Source organism: Ochotona curzoniae, unplaced genomic scaffold, assembly GCF_017591425.1.
Source record: "Ochotona curzoniae isolate NIBS_2020 unplaced genomic scaffold, NIBS_Ocur_1.0 contig_50, whole genome shotgun sequence".
NCBI classification, from domain to species: Eukaryota; Metazoa; Chordata; class Mammalia; order Lagomorpha; family Ochotonidae; genus Ochotona; species Ochotona curzoniae.
The window spans coordinates 127,811-147,109 of NW_024466446.1; positions in this window are offsets into that span (position 1 = coordinate 127,811).

Sequence of the window (19,299 nt, forward strand, 5' to 3'; positions counted from 1 at the left end):
GGGAATGAACAAGTGGATGGAACATCTTTCTTTCTCTCTCCTCCTCTCTGCAAATCTGCCTTTCCAATTAAAATAAATAAAACTTTAAAAATAAATTACATAAATAATGCAAGGCCTCCTGGCTTGGAGGACATCCTTAGGGGAACATCCTAGCTCAGCCTCCAGGCACGAAGTTCAGATCCTCTGAAGGGCCTGCATTGCCTGGAGGAAGGGTTCTTCAGCTGACACCATCACACGGACTGACTCACTGTACTGTCTCCATCATCATGTAGCATCATAAACGATGCTCCTGGAATATTGCTCTCTTCCTAAAGCGTATCAGTGTGTTAATCTTTCTAAGTGATATGTAGTGTGAATTTTGGAGTAACCTTACATTTGCAAACCGTTTCATTATTCTTCTTTCACTTATATTTTATCAGTTCTCATAGTAATAGTAGGAGATATGTGAAATTGTTATTATCTCCATTTTGCAGCCAAGACACTGGAATGGAATTTCTTCTTTACCTTAGTACAGAATGTAGAACTATCGCATTTACCTTTTACAAATAAAATTACAATGCTCATACCTTGTGAGTCAGTCCCACAGACATGAATATTGCAACTAAAATTGAATATACTTTATTTATATATAATATATGTACACGCTAATATACCCAACTTTATGCCTCACTGAATTTTAATTTTTGGTGCAAAAGCATTAAATTATGCTTTTACTAGTCTATATGTTTTGCAAGAGCCAAATAATTAATGGCAATGTGAAGTTCATGTGTTATTATTATTTCTATAAAACTAATAAGAGTGAAATGGAAACAATTCTTTGAAAACCCTGGCTACCTTTAAAAAGCTATGCATTATAGTCCGTTAATATCTATTTTTGTTAGAAATGAATAACATTTTCATGCTGTGTGTTTTATTCAGAAATAAAGTAAGTTAGTGAAAGTTTTTATGAATCTAAGAATCTTTGCGCAGAGTCTCTCAGATAATTCCTTAGTATCCTGGGAAGAGTATTAGTATTTCCTTATTCCATGTAGATTTCTTAAGGAACTGACATTTATTCTGCTTCCTATCACCTGATCTTACTATCTGAAATCTGTTTTCCATTTGTTCATGTTCCAATGGCTGCTGGTGAGTTTGAGTTAGAATTTTCTCAAGGAGTGAGATTTAGAATATTTCTTCACATACGACCCTGCTGCTGCTTACATCTCTAAATAAAACCTATTTATTCGCACTCTATCCTCAACTGTTGCTATTTTTAAGCACTAGATTGTAGACATACAGCTCCTTGAATCCAATAATGGCATGTTTAATTATGCGTTTGATGTTTTTAATAAATATTATATTTGAGAATTGGAAATTTAGACCAGGCTTAATCCAAGTCCTTTTTGAAGAATAAGTTGCACCTTTAAAATAAAAGCAGTCTTCACAACTCTTTAGTCAGAAATAAAGTTTCCTGTGAGAGTATCAAATCACACCACAACCAGCAGATTGTCCAGCATTTGGTTATAATGAAAATACAAATTTTTGGTATGTATTGCATTCTGGTTTTTATCAAACCACTGTGGTCATCCAAAGAGATAAATTATTTGATGGGGAATTTTAGATAAAAGGCCACAAAATGGGGTTTATTTTCAAAGTAAAAGCAGTTTGCCCGTGTCTATCACACGTGTAATAGACGTTGTCATTTTGACATGAGCCATGTTGCTTTTCTCCCAGCACCTTCGAGTTAATGGGATTGTGAGGGCGCAGGCTGGAGCAGAGGGATGGCTCCCTTTGCCCTTTGAATAGCTGGGGCATTTGGCAGTCAGGGAGATGTTAAGCCAATCAGAGGATCCCCACTGGCTTTCTGTCCCCTTCAGACAATAAGGTGACATAGCTGGGTCTATGTCTCTCTCTTCAGTTATTCTACCATAACACAGGTTGAGATCTAACCGCAGATTCTAATTAACTCAAATTAGACTAATGAGAGAGATGCTCAGTACTATAATATGGAGATTAAGAAAATCCAGATTTTAAGCCTGTAAAATGCAGAGTACAAAGGAAATGAATGGGAAAAGACTAAATTGGGCCACTGCTTCAGAGACCCTGCCAGCCGCACCGGCCCATCAATGGCCTCAGCACCCGTGGGTGAATGTCCCTGAGTCCCTGCAGCACCTGCAGAAAAGCAGCCTAAGAGATATGATGCCACTAAACTTTTGGCATCTGTGCGCTCTGTTTTTGGCATTTTATGGATTCTGCCTTTAGATTTATCTTGGAGACGGGAGGAAGTGGTTGTTAGTAAAAACAGGCAAATAACTTACTGATTTTTAAATCTGTGCTCAATAATCTTTCAGATTAGAAACTTTAAACATATTACTAAAGGCAGTTGGTGAAGCATAAAATTTGTCCCTAATTTTATTAAGAAAATAATTTTCAAATAGTAAATGTGCAGTGATGCTACCACTTGTTCAAATCCTTTTAAAAATGTTCCATAATTTACAATTGTTCTTTTTTGCAATTAGCAACACACAGTGCTAATTATCTTCTCTGAATTTCCAGTTTCTTATGAAATTAACCATGTAAGGAAAAGCCGTTCTTTCATAGCAGCAAAATTCTCCCGAGTTTTCTTTGTAATTCCTCTTATGTGATAAGGTTGTTAGTATGTATCCTTGAGGTTACAAAATATATTTGTGGAAATCAAACATAAGGTAAATTAAAATCCATGTCATAACACCATTCTAAAAGCTGAGAACACCTTGACTAACATTAAAAATGTCAAAACCACAAAAGGAAAATAAAAAAAACTAAAACAAAAGATTTTTGGATTGGCCCAGGGGACATATAGCTGAATATGAAACCTAGCTTAGCATTTTCTGAAAGCTGAAGTGGAAACATCAATAAAGGATGCAATGATTTGGTAAAGATAATTCTTTGAAACCTTAAAAAAAAACAAACAACTTAAAATTAACAGAAACTGGGCCTGGCATGGTAGCCTAGCGGGTAAAGTTCTTGCTTTCCATGTACCAGGATTCCATATGGGTGCTAACTCCAATCCCAGCAGCCCTGCTTCTTCTCCAACTCCCTGCTTGTGGTCTGGGAAAGTGGCAGAAGACAGCCCAAAGCCTTGGGACCCTGCACCTGTGTGGGAGACCTGGAAGAGGCTCTGGTCTCCTGGCTTCGGACTGGCTCAGCTCCAGCCGTTGTGGCCGCTTGGGGACTAAATCATCAGATGGAAGATCTTCCTCTCTGTCTCTCCTCCTCTCTGTATATCTAATTTTCAAATAAATAAATCTTTAAAAATCAAGTAATCTGCTTATTGTCTATTTAACAGTAGTTGCATTGTGCATATACAAGGGTATTCTTTATTGCTATTACAAATAGTATTAAAAAGAAAATTCTGGTGAAGGCAGTTTGTCAGTTCACCATGTTCAGCTCGGTCTGGGTTATTTGCTGTTTCCCAGCCTTGTCTCCCTGTATCCCTGCTAGTGAACTGGCTCACCATCTCTCCTGACCCGTTGTACGCAGGCACAGTGTTATTGGAAATCTTTGCTAGTTTGAATCTCTGCCTGTGCAATGACTACTGTTTAAGTTGTGAAACACTGATTAGGGTCTTTCAAATGTTTTTATTACTTCTGGGAACAGAATTCCAAACCAGAACATTTTAATGGCTAATAATCCACTCTAGCATGGAAAATACAATTAATTTATCCAACCGTGTATCATGCAACCCAAGCTAAAGTATGTAAAGCAAAGGGCAGGCAGTGTAACAGGTGTTATAATCCCTCCCTGGGGATACGTAAGGTTTTCTGTAAGGTTTTACATCAATTCTTTCCCTCAGATACAATTAATACATTTTCCTTATTAATATACATTGAATTTATAATAATATATATGGGCATTCTTTTAGTGCTATTTTAGGGTTCAAATGATCTCACATATAGGCTTTAGTTTTCCTAGTGAGATCTTATAAATAGGATTATAACAGTAGCCAGGACCTCCATTAGACCAAAGGGCACGTGGAGTTCACCCTGGCAAGGGTCTGCTTTGCCCAGAGCCACATAGCAGATCTCCTTAGATCCGGCTTTCTTTGTCTCCTTATTTTCCCTTCGGTAATTTTTCTTAATGATTTTTTGTAACTTTGTCCTTGCTATTTTTCTAGGAAATTCTACAAGAATAGTGCATTTATAGTCTCTCACCTGTTTGGTTTTCCATAATTATTACACAAAATGATTTTAAAATATTTGCCTTGGCCGAGTAGGAGCGCGATGTTGAGTTCAGAATGGAATTCTCCTGTAGAGCATGTGCTATTCTTAGCAAGGTTTGAATGGTAACCTGTACTTCACCAAAGTCACCAGCTCTTCACTACATAACAGGCCCGATTTAAAGTACAAGTGGGAAATTTTGTCCATTTATTCTGTACTGGCCATTTATTCTGTACCGAGGATTTAGAAAACTGGTCTATTTCAGACAAAATTCTTAGGCTTATTTCTGTTCTCTGGAAGTGAATTAGGTTAAAGCTACCTCCATTTTTATTTTGTCTCGACCTTCAATACTTTCTTCAAAAACTGAATCAGTTCTTTTTAAATGCATAAAATCACTTCAAGCAAACAGTCCTATATATGAACGAGCCACATAGAATCAGTGTTCCATCCAATTCTGTTGTTATTTGTGTGTTGCTATAATTGCATTAAGCCTGGATTGAAACATCTGAAAAGCAGCAATGACATACCAGAGGATCTGTTCAGGTTTATTGAACTACTACATCGGTTAAAAAAAAGTTCATCAGTCCCTTTTCTATTCTGTTTTTCTGGAAAAATGCCCTACTCTGAGTTTCCAACTTAGGCCCAACCTGAGCATCCAGGCCATAGCTTCCACTTTCAACTCACTGCATGCACTCGTACAGGCTCTTTATCTCTATCTTTTCATTCATTATGTATGGTAGTTCACTAGTTCTAACCTTTTCCTATAAGGTTGCAGTTCATGGAGAATTAAAATGCATTTTGTTAGTCTTTGATGCTCCGCTCCGAAGAGTTTTGCTGTTACACAGAGTAGATTCTCGAAAGTGTTTGGTAAAAGAACGGACGGATAACAAACAAAGGGATTCAATGTCATAGAACAAATGTATCCATCTGTATTACAGGATTGCTAAAATAGGTGCACGTGCTGTGTGAAGACTTATACAAAGCTTCAAACTCGGGTGCCATCCACAGCTTCCCCCTGCTTACATCGCTTCAGTAAAGGCCTAGGGATTTGAATTAAACGTCTATGTGATTTGGAATTGCTGACCTTGTCCAGACTGAAATAAAAGCCCTTGAAGGGAAGTGGCCTGTCTCAGCCTTTCTCCCTCCTTGGCATAGCCCTTTCCTGGGGTTAATAAGAAAGTTGTCTACCTCCGACCACCAAAACATAAGGGGATATGACAGGAAACCAAAGGGGAGATTGCTGCCTGCCCTGGGCTCACTGGGATTTCAGTCTAACAAGGCAAACTTGCAGCTGGGTTCTTTGGAGGTGAAATGAAGCGATGGGCCAGTGCTGGGCACAGGAGGCGCCAGGTTCTGACAGGCTAAGGTGTGACCTGCTGAATCCTAACCATGCCAGACATCTTTGAAGAACAAGCGAGCTGGGCGATGGCCAAGGGCAGGCAAGGTTGTGGGGAGAAGGAGATGTTTGCAGAGCCCACGGAGAGGAGAGAAAGAAAGGGCAAGGGAGATTACTGGTCATCCCATGTCTTAGATCACTCGCAAAGCAAACGCCAAGCCAACAGCAAACACAACCTTTGAGCACTACTGTCCCCAGGGGTGTTGACTAAATGCTATCGGACTTGATCTCCTGCACTGGCTTAAATATGCATGTTGCTCACGCTCTGTTTCTTTCTCCTCTCTCTTCTTCTTTTCTGCTATTGTAGTGATTATTTGTGTTTTAAAACTGCTCCCTTGATACTCTGACTCTGAGGAAAGGGAGAATTCTATGAAACAAGCCTCAAAAGGGAGAAAATTAACAGAGCATTTTTCATAAAAGCTTTTCTAATAGAATACATGTAATTAGACACTTACTGGATTACTATATATTTTCTTACGTGTGATATTGACTGTAACATTTGGATAAGCATTCATATAATTAAATGTATACAAATAATTCTACATTAAATTCTGTCTTATAATAATAATTTTCAGAAAGGAACATAAAAGGCATTTAACATACACCATTTTTGTATTCTGCTTTTTGCTAAAATGGAAACCATTATCAGTAGTAATCTGTAAATACATTTCATTTGGTGACTAACGACATGCAAACATAGCAAAGTCTTGGAATTATTGAATTTGATTACATTAAAGAAATTAGAAAAAAAAAACCTGGAAGATATCAATGAGATGAAAGTTTCCATAGTTTTATATGCTTCAATTGAGGTCTTTTGCTCACATATTTGTCATAGTTCTTTGTTTATATGAGCATCACTCCAATTGAATTACAGATCTAGAGCAAAAAGAGGAGCAAAATGATTGGGGCCGTGTGACAGATTCTTAATTGAAGATGCACAGTCAATTAAACTAAATAAAACTATCTTGGATGCTTCCAAGTGAAGCCTTGGGGTTTTGAATCAGGTGCTGTGATTGTTGACACGAGAATCTTCTGTTTGTTTGGATCAATCCCAATGACAGTGACCGTAACAAATCGTCTAATTGGCTTCCGCATCATTTTATTTTCCTAACAGAGAGTGTGTGAGTCCTTGTTGATGTATTCCTCTGGTCAGCATGTAGCCATTCTTTTTAGGTATATTTTTTATTGTCTAATTGTCGAATGCAGTGCCAGAGAGACAGGGAGGGATTAGCACAAAGGAAGAGAGAGACGTTTCACCTGCGGATCCACTCCCTAAACTGCTGCAAGAGCCAGTGCTACGAGGACACCGCAGCATATAGTGCCTGGGCTGAAACATCATTATGTGGCACTTAACATAATAGTGGATATTCTTTTACCAGTATATTGAAGACCATCCAAGCCCATTAAAATCAGGTCAGTTCCAGGGGGCCATCCTTACAAGACCACGCTCCCTGAGCCACCATCTCTCCCTGTTTACATGTAGTCCAAATATTGGCACATAAATAACACACCCAGAGTAGCCTGACCCCCTCAACTAGAAGGAAAGCTTGCCTTTTGTCAGGAAGGCCACTGCTTGTCCCTCACTGGGTGGCTAGGAAAAATCACACCTTCCAAGGGGGCAGGACAGGAATGAACCAGTAATATCCCAATTCGTTGAGATGTCACCGATTGGGGAAGGTCTTCTGCAGGTGCCCGCCCCAACAAACAGGAGTCAGGGAATGCCCCCCACACCCCAAACAAAACAAAGCAAAACAGAATGAAATGGCACAACCCAGTACACTTCCTGAAATTATCTGTCTCTCCCCCTCTCCTTTCAAGAGGCACTTGGTCTCACCCCCAGAGGGGGAGGGGCTTTCCTCTGCCTTCTGCTTTTCATGTTCACTTGCTGACTTTGCAAATAAAACTTCTTCTCTGCATGCAACCAATTCCTGGCTTTTAATTTCTATACTCAGCCGAGGAAAAACTCAGCAAGCCAATAATGACACAGGAATGGACAGATGGGTAGATGGATGGATGGGCAGATAGATCAATGGAGAGATGAATAAAAATGCATATATATGCACATATAAATATATATTATACATAATATATAAATTATATATATGGTGTGGTATGTTGTATAAAATTACTATATTATCTATACATTTATTATACACACTATCTATATGATGTGCCTACACACACATACATACATACACTCAATAAGCTTCACAGAGTTTTTGTGAGAGCTAAGTGAAATAATACGTATATAATACAGTATCTGGCCTGTGATAAATACTTGTATCGGTCAAGTCCAGTCAGGAAATTGGAACCCCTGCAAATGATTATAACCAAGAGAATTTGCCGTGGCATTACTAACGAGATTATTAGTTTTTTTTAACATTAACTGCACAGGATGCAGTGCTATCCGCTGGGGACAACAGGAAAGGTTTGAGTGTGTTATCTTGGCAGGAAGCTGGGAGGCAGGCCCACAGAGCTGAAATCCACAATGAACCCATGACTGGATTCTGTCTGATATTGTTGAATCTTAAGGGGCTGGTTTTTTTGTTTTTTTTTTTTTTCCTGTCGGGCCAAAGGTTGTTGCTAGGGAAATGCTAAAAAAGGAATCATAAGCAAACAGAATCCAGCCTGTTCTTTCCTAACTCACATTCTGTTCTCTGTCTACTGCCTCCTAATGACACAATTTAGAAAGACACCATGGTTCAGATTGTAACTTTCCCTTTCTGCATCCGCTCCATGTTCCACTTGTCCTCATCTGGCTGTTTTCTTTACAACAAGTCTTTGTTTCTGAGGGATCTGAATTCCTAGAAATCTATCTTCTTATGGATTCTGTGGTTTTCAATTAACTTTTATTATTGGACATAAAGCAAACATCAAGGGCATTTGGCATAGGTATAAATGGAACTGCCCCTCAGAAAGCCTTAGGGTTTCTTGTGCTAGGAGAATACATTTGAATTGAATCTATTTTTCCATACAAATATAAAGTGCTAAATCTTAAGACCATCTGTGCTCTTTCTGAAAGTTTGAAATTGAAATATAGGTAAGTCAAAATAAGAAACGCTACCAGAATGTTGTGTTGCCAAGCAACATCGCTAATCTAAGCTCTCACAGTTGAAGGCTACAAAAATTTAGCCACAATAAATGTGTCCCCAGAGCAAATGAATCAGCATCAGCTATTTCAGGAGGAGTTTGTAGGGAGTCCAAAAATGTCCCCAATGGACAGGAAATTCTTTTCAAGCTATTCCGTGTTTTTTTTTTTTTTTTTTTTTTTTGCAATGCCAAATCATAAACCTCGACTCAAGGACCTCAAATCAGATTAAATATTTCCTGTTCCATGCTGTGAAGGTGCTCATAATGAAAAGAGGACCACCTGTATTTGTAGAGCTCAGGGGGCCATTGCATCATTCAGAGGACAGGATCCCATGGCTTTTTGTCAACTAACTGGAAAACAGGATCTTGGCTGGATCTTCTTATCCCACGGAAGAGCAAGAGAAATGCTGGCTTCACTGGTTCTTTCTCATCTTATTTTTCCTCACAAAGGACTACTTGGAAATGGAATTTGGTGAGTGAGGATTTGCCATTCAGTAACCAAAGGAGTTGAATGCATAAGTGATTATCCCCATCATCCTTTAGCATCCCATCCTGACCAGTATGTATTTTCTCATGGAGTCTTTTTTTTTCCTAAGATTTATTAATTTTTATTGGAAATCAGATATACAGAGAAGACGAGAGATAGAAACATCTTCTGTCTGCTGATTCACTCCCCAAGTGGCCTCAATAGTTGGTGCCGAGTCAATCCGAAGCCAACAGCCAGGATCCTTCTCCAGGTGTCCCACGCAGGTGTAGGGTCCAGACCTTCTGGCTGTCCTTGAGTGCTTTCGTAAGCCATAAGCAGGTAGCTGGATAGGAAGTAGGGTTGTCGGGATTAGAACCAGTGTCCCTATGGGATCCCAGCGCGTGCAAGGCGAGGACTTTAGCCACTAGGCTCCTGCACCGGTCCCTTCTCCTAGACTCTTTACACAATTGTTTCTGTCCGTGTTTCTCTGTTGTTAATTCCATATCACCTCTTCCTTGTGTGCTTGAGGAATTTCTTTTACAGCAAACTCATCCCTGTGTTGTAAGAGTTTCTTTCCAGCTGAGAGTCTTGGCTTTCCCTTGACACTTGCTAGACTACTTCAGCTGAAGGTCCCTAGGCAGTCTCCAGGGCCTGAGTTGACTTACTGATGGGAAGTTAGTGCATGGGAAACCAGAAAGACAACTTAGTGGAAATGTACAAAAAAGGACTTACAGGATTGGAATCATGTTTAGTAATTTTGAGGGGAGTTAGAACAAGCAGGCTTTTGTTCTGCACTGGCTGCCTCTATCAGAAAGTAAGGCTGGTTCTTTGGGCAACTTAATAATTATGGTTTAAGCAATAGACAAGAATGGAGCCACGGCTGTAATTGGCGAAAGTGCAGTCACTCTTTACAGCATTTTCTCATCTTTTTTTTCTTTATAGTGGTTCATACAGTGTATTTGTTTTTGTACAGTACGATATGATTATAGAGAATTCTCGTTTTTGTCCTCATTCTTTAAAGACATCAAATGGTTCTCTCATTCGCTGAAACTGTTTATGCTCAGTAGTGGAAAACCATGATGGAGATTTGGAGTAGCTGACCAGCTCCTAGCAGCAGTGCCAAGGCCCTGTGCTCCTGCCAGGTCACTCCTGGCTCTCGAAGCTGCTTTCGTTTCTCTCAGGTCCCTCCTGTGAGGAGCATGCATCGACCAAAGATGTGCGCACGAAGGTTCCTTGTGCCAAGGTCAGGGTCTGGTGGTGTGCTGTTAGGCGGGTGGATTTTGCCCAGTATGTAATAGAATCTCATGAGCTCACACAGTTGTTTATCATTTTTCACTTTGTCCAAGTTGAAAAGTCACACAAAGTTATGCAGTTAACAAATAAAATTCCTCACTTATTGAAACATGCATGGCATCCGCCGGCCTGTGCTCTCTATTATAATCACAGAGAGGAATTTCAAAGCACAACAGCTCTCAACCATTTCTGCAAATAATCTCATGAGTGATTTCCCAAGATTTCCTACACATCATCAACAAGGAAACAAACAACTGAATTTTGAGAAATAGCCAACCCAACACCAGTTACTGATTGCAACTCTTGGCCTTGGGTGTTTCTCTTTCTCTCTCTCTCCTCTCTCTCTCTCTCTCTCTCTCACACACACACACAGATGGATTTATGAGAACTTGCCCATAATAAGTTGGAGTATGAGGACTTTGATTTAAAAAAAAGATCCTTATCATAATGTAGTTTGAGGTTTCATATTAACTGTAGATGGCTCCATGATAGAGGAATTATGTAATTTTGCACTGGTAATAGGAACAGAAAGCACTGAAATTCCTCTGAAGTCAGTGAACTGAAAGGAATCGAGTTCTCCATGAGACTCTGATCTGTGTGTATTTCTCAGAGAAGACCTTAGATACGATCTGCAGCTAAGCAGGGGCATAGCGGCCACTCGGCCATGGATGAGGAGACAAGCAGCACACCACTGGCAAGACAGTTTCTTGAATTTGAAATAACCTCAGTTTCATATGTTCATAGGAACAAAGGGGGACTCCCTAATCTCCCTAATTCTCATTATTTGTCAGCAAAGTATTAAATTCTTTTTTCCTAAAAGGTTACTTACCCCGTTCTCCCAACTACTTGCCTCCTTGGAGTAGCATAACCTAGTCTTTGTGAGGTGGGGGAGCACTGTGGCCTGTTTGCCCATGCTTGGGACACTGATGGTCAGAGGTCCTGAGCTGAGTTCCAGTTTCTAGGGGCTTCCAGTCCCACTTTGTGCCAGCGTGCCTTGGAGGCAGTGGCTGATGGTCCACATACTTGAGTTTTTGCCACCCAAGTAGGAGACTCCAATGGAGCTCTTGGCTCATGACTTTGGTCTGGCTTACCCTGAGCTGTTTTAGGGATTTAGAGAGTAAATGAACAGGTGGAAGGTCTCTGTTTTCTTTCCATTTCTGTTCCTCTGTCACTCTGTATTTCAAATGACTAAAAAGTCTCTGGAAACACGTATAGTTGCCTTGGCTTTCATGAGGAAAACAGAGTCACCAGGAATGACTACTTAATCCACTGCCTGAAAACAAATGTGGCAGCAGGAACACTTGATCTCATTTAATGAGGCTTATACTATGCATCGAACACTCCACATCTACTCCTTCTCAAGAAAGCTTTTCAAAAGGGCCAGCATTATGCCTAGGCAGGTTAGCTGCCACCTGCAATGCCAGAATCCGGATCATGCCAAAGGGCCACTTCAAGATTCAGCTGCTCGGCTTCTCATCCAAGTCCCTGCCGACAGAGATGGGAAGGCAGCGGGAGATGACCGAAAACGGGGACCCTGCCACGCCTGTGGAACCTACGTGGAGGCCAGGCGCAAGTTCTGTATGCATTCTATGTATTGATTTCTTGTTCTGATAGGGAATCATTTCAAATAAGGAGACATGTGGAGGAAGTCTACAGAGACAGCTTAGAAGTTACGTCTAAGGGCACGGCCCTTCTATAAGCCAGGTGTTCATGGACACGAAACATATTGGGAGCCGTCACTTCTTTATTTTATCATGAATGATACGACACTGTGGTGAAGAGTGCGTTTTATGTAGTTAATATTGAGACTATTTTTGATCTCTCCAGCCTAACAAGTTTTCCCTTTGTTATCCGTTATGGACACAGAGTCCCCATTTGGACTGACTTTTGGGCTCATCGTTATTATGTTAGTTAATCACCGATTGGTTATCTTCGCAGTGGGAAAATATTATCTTGTCATAAAACTCACTGAACTTTCACACAAGTAACATGTTGCACCCATAATACTGTTAATGTGGCGTTTCCTTTTTTAACTTTAATTTTTGTCCTTTGTAAACTCACAGTTTAAAGCTATCCCATCTGATCCCCGGGCCTGCAGTCACCACTGTACCACATTGCCTCTTCAACTCAAAATTTAGAGCTGCTTGTTACTAAAATGTTATGGAAGTGGACACCATAAAGTGAAGTCCTCTCCGGAGGAGCTTCACCAATTCCTTTCTTTCTCTCCAAAGCCTCCTGTTAACATTCTCTACTGTAGATGCTGACAGAACTTCATTTATGCTTTTGCAATGAAAGCTTTTAAAGCATAAATATGACAAATTCTATAGTATTGTCATAGTTATTATTTCTGCATCACTACAATGGCTATTTAAGCTGCTTTCTTCCTTCATTTTTAAAAAGATTTATTTATTTATTTTTGGAAAGGCAGATTTATAGAGAGAAGGAGACATAGAAAGAAAGATCTTCTGTCTGCTGATTTATTCTGCAGGGGGCCACAGAGGCCAGCAGCTGTTCTGATCCAAAGCCAGGAGCCAGGAACTTCTTCTGGGTCTCCTGTACTGGTGCAAGGATGCAGGGCTTTCCCAGGTCACATGCAGGGAGCTGGAAGGAAAATGGAGCAGCTGGCACATGAACCCGTGTGCAAGGCAAGGATTTAGTCACTGAGGTCACCAGAGACAGATCTGCTCTATTAGGTTTAACAACGTAGACTTAATGTTTTATGCTGTTGGTGGGTTTGTGGGATTCTGCAGTACTCACAATCTGAAACAGAATTGTTGTGGTGCTTTTGGGGATATCAGCACATTTGTGAAAGACCCAGTGTAGCTCTATGATGACTACTGCCAATTTTCACATTAAATCACAGCAGAAACAATGAAGCATCATAGGATGAAGATTGGACCAGAAGGAGCTCTTGGATGTCTTAGATTATCTATTCTCCCATGAACTCTATTGAAATTCCCAGTTCTGGTTAAGAATGTATCCTACTTGGGAAGCACTGGATGCCTGTTTGCGCTCAACATTGCAGACAAATAAGAAATAAAAAAATAAATATCACTACGGACACGCCTTCTTCCAATTCAGAGGATATTCTATAACATCATCAGTAATAGCTTAATTTCTGTTACTTAATTAGTTATTTTTAAAGAAGTGGATTTATTTAGTGGTACAAGAAGTTTTTTTGAAAAAAAAATTCATATTTGGAAATAATTCTTTAGGGAAAGGAGAAAGTATCTTCAATAAAAATCTGACAAACACAAGTAATCTAAGACAAGAATGAGCATCACGATTCTTGTGTGCAGGGACTCCTTAGGGCTGACTGCGTTGTTTTCTCAATCCATTGACCTAATTTTCCTAAGAAGTTGATTTGAAGTCAGAAAATCAAGATAAGGCAACTCAGAAAATCAAGATAAGGGAAAGAGCGTGGCACCATGATCATCGCCCAGCATCTGCCTGAGTCACTGCACACGGGGCTCAGTTTCAGAGGGAGAAAGGAAACCCATTAGAGTATCAAAGCAAATAGAAAAGTACTCTTTTGTATAGGGAATACTTGCAATAGAACAAAGAGAAAAATTCCTGGGAACAAATATGGGGAGAACATACAGTTCAGTGGCAAATATAGAATCAAGCTATGGAGTCTTTCTGATTCCCGGGAAAGAACTGTTGCTCCCCCTTGTGACAAGTTTGGAAAGCTTGGTATCCTGTTAAGGAAGAACCGTGAGTTGTCATGGGTGTGTGTCATTTCCCCACCAATCCACTGCCCAGGTAGTTCACTGTAATCCACCCAGGGCTGGTGTCGTTTTGGCTGGAAACTCACAGGATTGTACCTGATTTACAAGCTTAATGGCACCAGCAGAAAAGGGTCTGTGATGTTAGTGGGTGGCTAGACACAACCGCCAAGGCTGGTTGTGATCAGATTCTCTAATTGACCACTCGACTTCTACTTAACAAAGCTTTGGGGTTGATAAAACTGTGAGTTCTGGAAATAGTCAAAAGGGCTAGGAGACAGTTGTCTTTTAAAAGTGTGCCATTCAACTAGGAAGAGAAAATAGAACCCGAGGGGACATGCTAAGGGCTGAGGGTGGAGAGCTGCTTGCGTTTAGGGAAGGCTTTCCCCTGGACCATACCCACAGGGCCCTGCAACAGGTGCAGTCAATCAGTGTCCACCGGAAGATTACCAACACGGTTACAGCTGTGTGCTTACATGCTAAAGGCAAGAAAAAAAGCATTTTGTGGCTAAATCATACAACTTAATAAGTACTGTGATTTTCATTTTACTTATTTTATTGATCAGGAATTGTTAAATTGTGTTTCAGTGGAAAACGGCACATGGAGCCATGTCTTTAGAAGTTTCATTTGGGAAACTGCGTGTCACAGGTTCCCCTTAAGAACTCATAAATTTCAATGTTACCAGAGGCGCATATCTCTCTCCAATGCATCATTCCCTAATATCTTACTGTATTTTCCACTTAACTTGTCATGAAGTAATATATGATGCAATAGCAATATGATGCAATAGTATGTGTATTTGGTTACTCGTATTTCTCACTGCCTTCAAACTCCAAGGACTCTGTTCCTTTGGCTTACTGCTGTATCACTAACCCCTAGGTCAGGATATTTGGTAAGTGAATGGTGGACAGTGGTAAATATGTGTTAACATTATAAATACATTTGCACTGAGGCACAGGAGGCTTGGGGCACAAGTGCAGTTTAGTGTTTATCGAAATGATAAAACTTGACCTCGAGAAGAGGAAGGAGGAGGGAAAAGCAGACATTCCACAGTCTGCAGAATGAATTAACTGGACTTGATAACTCACTGAATGTGGCTAATGAGGGAGAAAGAGGAATTGAAAGCTGCTGAGGCTTCAAGGCTGTGCTCGTGTGAGGGTGGCGGTGGCATCCGAACGCTGTCGGGCAGTCGGTTAGAAAGGATGCTTTGCCTAGACAGAAGATTAAGCTCTGGGCACAGCGTCTTACTCGGGAACATGTTTAAAGGTGCCCGATTAGAATTCAGGAGACAAGTCATGGAGGCAGATTCTGCCTTGATCCGACTTCTGTGCTGAATCCACAAGCTTATGTTCTAACATAAAAATAAACGTTTAAAGGCAATGGGAAAGAGTACAGAGAACTGAACCCGTAGATTTCAAGCAATGTTAGTGACCACCTTTGGAGTTCTGTCCCACTTGTATGTTATGTACCCATGTCATATATACATGCTAAGCCTTGAACAATAAACATAGCATGAGAAGTCACAGACTAGAAGAGCAGACAGCCAGAAAGGAAACCATTGGAATAAATCACCCACCTCAACTCCAGTCAGCCCTGGAGCAGGAGACGCCAGGTCTAACAATCCTTCTAGAAAAACGCTGTAGATGACAATTTCCACCACTAAATACTGGATAGTGCTAACAACGTGTGAACCAAATGTCATATATTTGCTGAATAGATTTAGTTTGCATATAACCTTATTGTGGTATTTCTTATTCAATTTAGTTATTTAAAATAACAATAGGCCATTTCTATGGATAAGAACTCAGTCAATGATGATAAGAAAATTAAACAAATCAAGTCCTTGCCTTGTACACTCAGGATCCCAAATGAGCGCCAGTTCGTATCCCAGCTGCTCCACTTCCCATTCAGTTCCCTACTTGCAGCCTGGGAAAGCAGTAGAGGACAGCCTTAAGCCTTGGGACCCTGCGCCCATGTGGGAGATCTGGAAGAGCTCCTGGCTCCTGGCTTCGGATCAGTTCAATTCCAGCCATTGTGGCTACTTGGAGAGTGAACCAGCAGACAGAAGATCTTTCTCTCTGTAACGTCTTCTCTCTGACTTTGTAATAAAAATAAGTACATTTCTAAAAGGCACTCTGTATATAGTCAGATGGGAAAGGACTTGAGTTTATTAGCCCTGCAAGGAAGAAAATCTCAAGCAGTAACATTAATAGCTAATCACATGCTGGTTGAAATGCTCTAGTGTTACTGGAAGATTGAAGAGAGCAGTGAACCAGCGCTGATGAAGCAGGGCTGTGTGTCCTCTGCCAGGAAGGGAGTGTGGACAGTGACAACAGTGATGCCAGTATTGAGCCTGGAAGGAAGAGAGAAGCTACTGGAAAAAAATGTAAGCGTCTCATATTTGTTCCCCATACAAATAAGAGCTAAGAATAATTTTGAAACAGAGTGACCTCTAAATTTCTTGACTGTGTTACAGTAAATAAGTAGTTTTGCCTTTCTATATTGCTCACAAAGCACACATGTATATAAAATACTATAAAAAGAAGTCTCACATGCACATTTACAAAGATTATGAGTCTTCAGAACATTTCCTGTTCTGTTTTTTATTTTCGTCATTATTTTTAAAGGGAATTATTTAATTTGAAAGGCAAATTCAGAGTGAAGGAAGGGCACAGAATGATCTTCCTTTCGCTGGCTCACTCCCCAGGTGGCTGCAAAGGCAGGCGCTGAGCTGATCTGAAGCCAGGAGCCAGGAGCTTCTTCTGGACCTCCCACATGGGTGCAGGGGCCCAAGAATTTGAGCCAGCTTCCTCTGCTTTCCCAGATTACAAGCAGGAAGCTGAGACAGGGGACGGCACTCATCTGGAATGCCAGAGTTGTCAGGTGGAGGATCAGCTTTTTGAGCCACTGTGTAGAACCCTGTTGTTTTCATTTTTGAAGCATTTGTTATGAGCTACTAATGAGCTAAACCCACATCTTTGAAAAGAATAAACTAAATAAGCAGTCAAATGTTATTATCAGTCAGTAAATATTTCTTCACAATGACCCTTGGGTTTTTCAAAACTTAATTCCAGAAGCATTTTGCCAAGATTCCTAGTTATGTGCAAACTTTTCAGGGACTGCATTGCAGTGAGTCTCCAATAAATGGATTATAATATTCTATAATTATCATGATGTTATAAAGAGAATGTAATCTGAATTCTTGTTCTAGTTTACAGCCTGGCTCCACCTTTCCTAAGCTGTATGTCATTGTGAAAGTCACATACCATCACTGTATTTTTTTTTTGACAAAAATGCCTGACTTGAAACTAATCGGGAAACAAGAACAGGAGGCTTAATGAAAATCCTACAATGAAGCCAGTCTTGTGGTGTGGCAGCTTGCAATGCCAGAATCCCATAAGGATGCTGGTTCCTGCCCCGGCTACCCCACTTCTGCTCTAGGTTCGGGCAAATGGCCTGGGCAAAGCGGCATATGACGGCCCGCACCTGGGTCTCTGTCACTTATGTGGGAGACCCGAATGGGGCTCTGACTTGGTTGTGGCCATCAGAGACATCATCGGCGGATGGAAAATCTCTCTGTCCTGCTGCCCTCTCTGTAGCTTTCAAACAAATGAATGAATCTTCAAAAACAAAACTGCACTCCTCTGAGGATTAACTTTAACAGTTAGAAAGAAGGATGGAGACTACAGAAATGTTCCAGATTGGAGATGTTGCAGAAACATGACAGCTAAATGCACGCTTGTTTTCTCCTACTGTAAGTGACATTATCAGGAAATTGGAAGATATTATCTCATCTATGATAATTTCCAGATTTGTAGTGGTTATTCTGTAATGTACCAATGTCTTTCTCTTAGGGAAGACATGATGGCCAAGCTTAAAGTCAGGGAATGAGAAGGCTAAGGTGCAAATTGTCATATATGCGAATTCTTTTTTTTAATTCAAAATTCTGTTGGACCTCAGATTGAAAAAATGAATGCAGTCAACCTGAACTGAAAAGATTCTTACTGAGATTAAAATGGGATGATTTGTGTAGTGCTGACAACTACCCTTAAACATACAAGATTCGAGATGTCTTTGCTATAACAAAATATCTCTGTTCCAAAAAAAAAAAAAGTTTAAATTTCTGCAGATAAGGCACAAAACCAAGATCTGTTAGAGAAATGTCTTGAGGCAGACCTCAAAAAACATGTGCTTCTTTTTAACAAACAAAAATAATTAAGATTCCAATAAAGATTTCAGCATCGCCAGATCTCCACTGGCAAGCTGTATCATGGTTTCTCCTCCAGTTCCAAGACGGCCTTCATTCTTAATGGAGACCAGTTTCACCAAAATAAAATATCTGATCGAGGCAGTCACAGTTCAATTTTTAAACCACAAGACCAGATGTTTTTCAGAGATTTTCGGCATCCTCTTCAATTTCAGTGGAGCTGAGTGTGGAGGAGGCTGGTCACCGAACTAGCTGCCAGTGTGTAAACTTTTCAATGTTCTTTTCGTCTTTAGAGCTTCGTGTGCTGGCTAACATTCTGTTTAACTGAGATAAGCTTAGCCTTGCTCATGAATACTTCTAAACAGAAATATGCTGTAGGGAAATCACAAATTTGACTGCTTTTTGCTTTAACCCATAATGCCCCTCAAAGATAGGAACAAATTTATCTTATGGAAACATGCACGACAGGAATGGATTGAATCATTTCTTAAGTAGGAAAAATGAAAAGAAAATGGATATTGTAAAGCACGAATAGTTTAGCATGGGCAATTGGGACCAAAAATAGTATTATCAAGAAACAGAATGAACTCTGATGAGAGTCTTAGAGAACGGAATGGACTCGCCCTTTGAATTGGCCTGGATAGCTGTGTGAAGTTGTCTCCAGCCTTCGGCGTAGACTCACAGTGCTCACAAGCTAAATCCAGATCTCTTAGTACACCCACAGTAACTGCTACTGCGTTCAAGTGTTGTTAAAATGGTCTTTTTAAACCAAGGGTGGCTTTTATATCATTCAAGAAAATTTCATATATTCAAACACTGTAATTTTACACAAAGAGTAAACAAATGAAATCCAGGCCCAGAGCTCTAACGTATTGGGAAGTACTGCTTGAATAAGGAACTGGCCTAGACATTTCTTCAACTCCAAAAGGAGGAGATGCCTGGG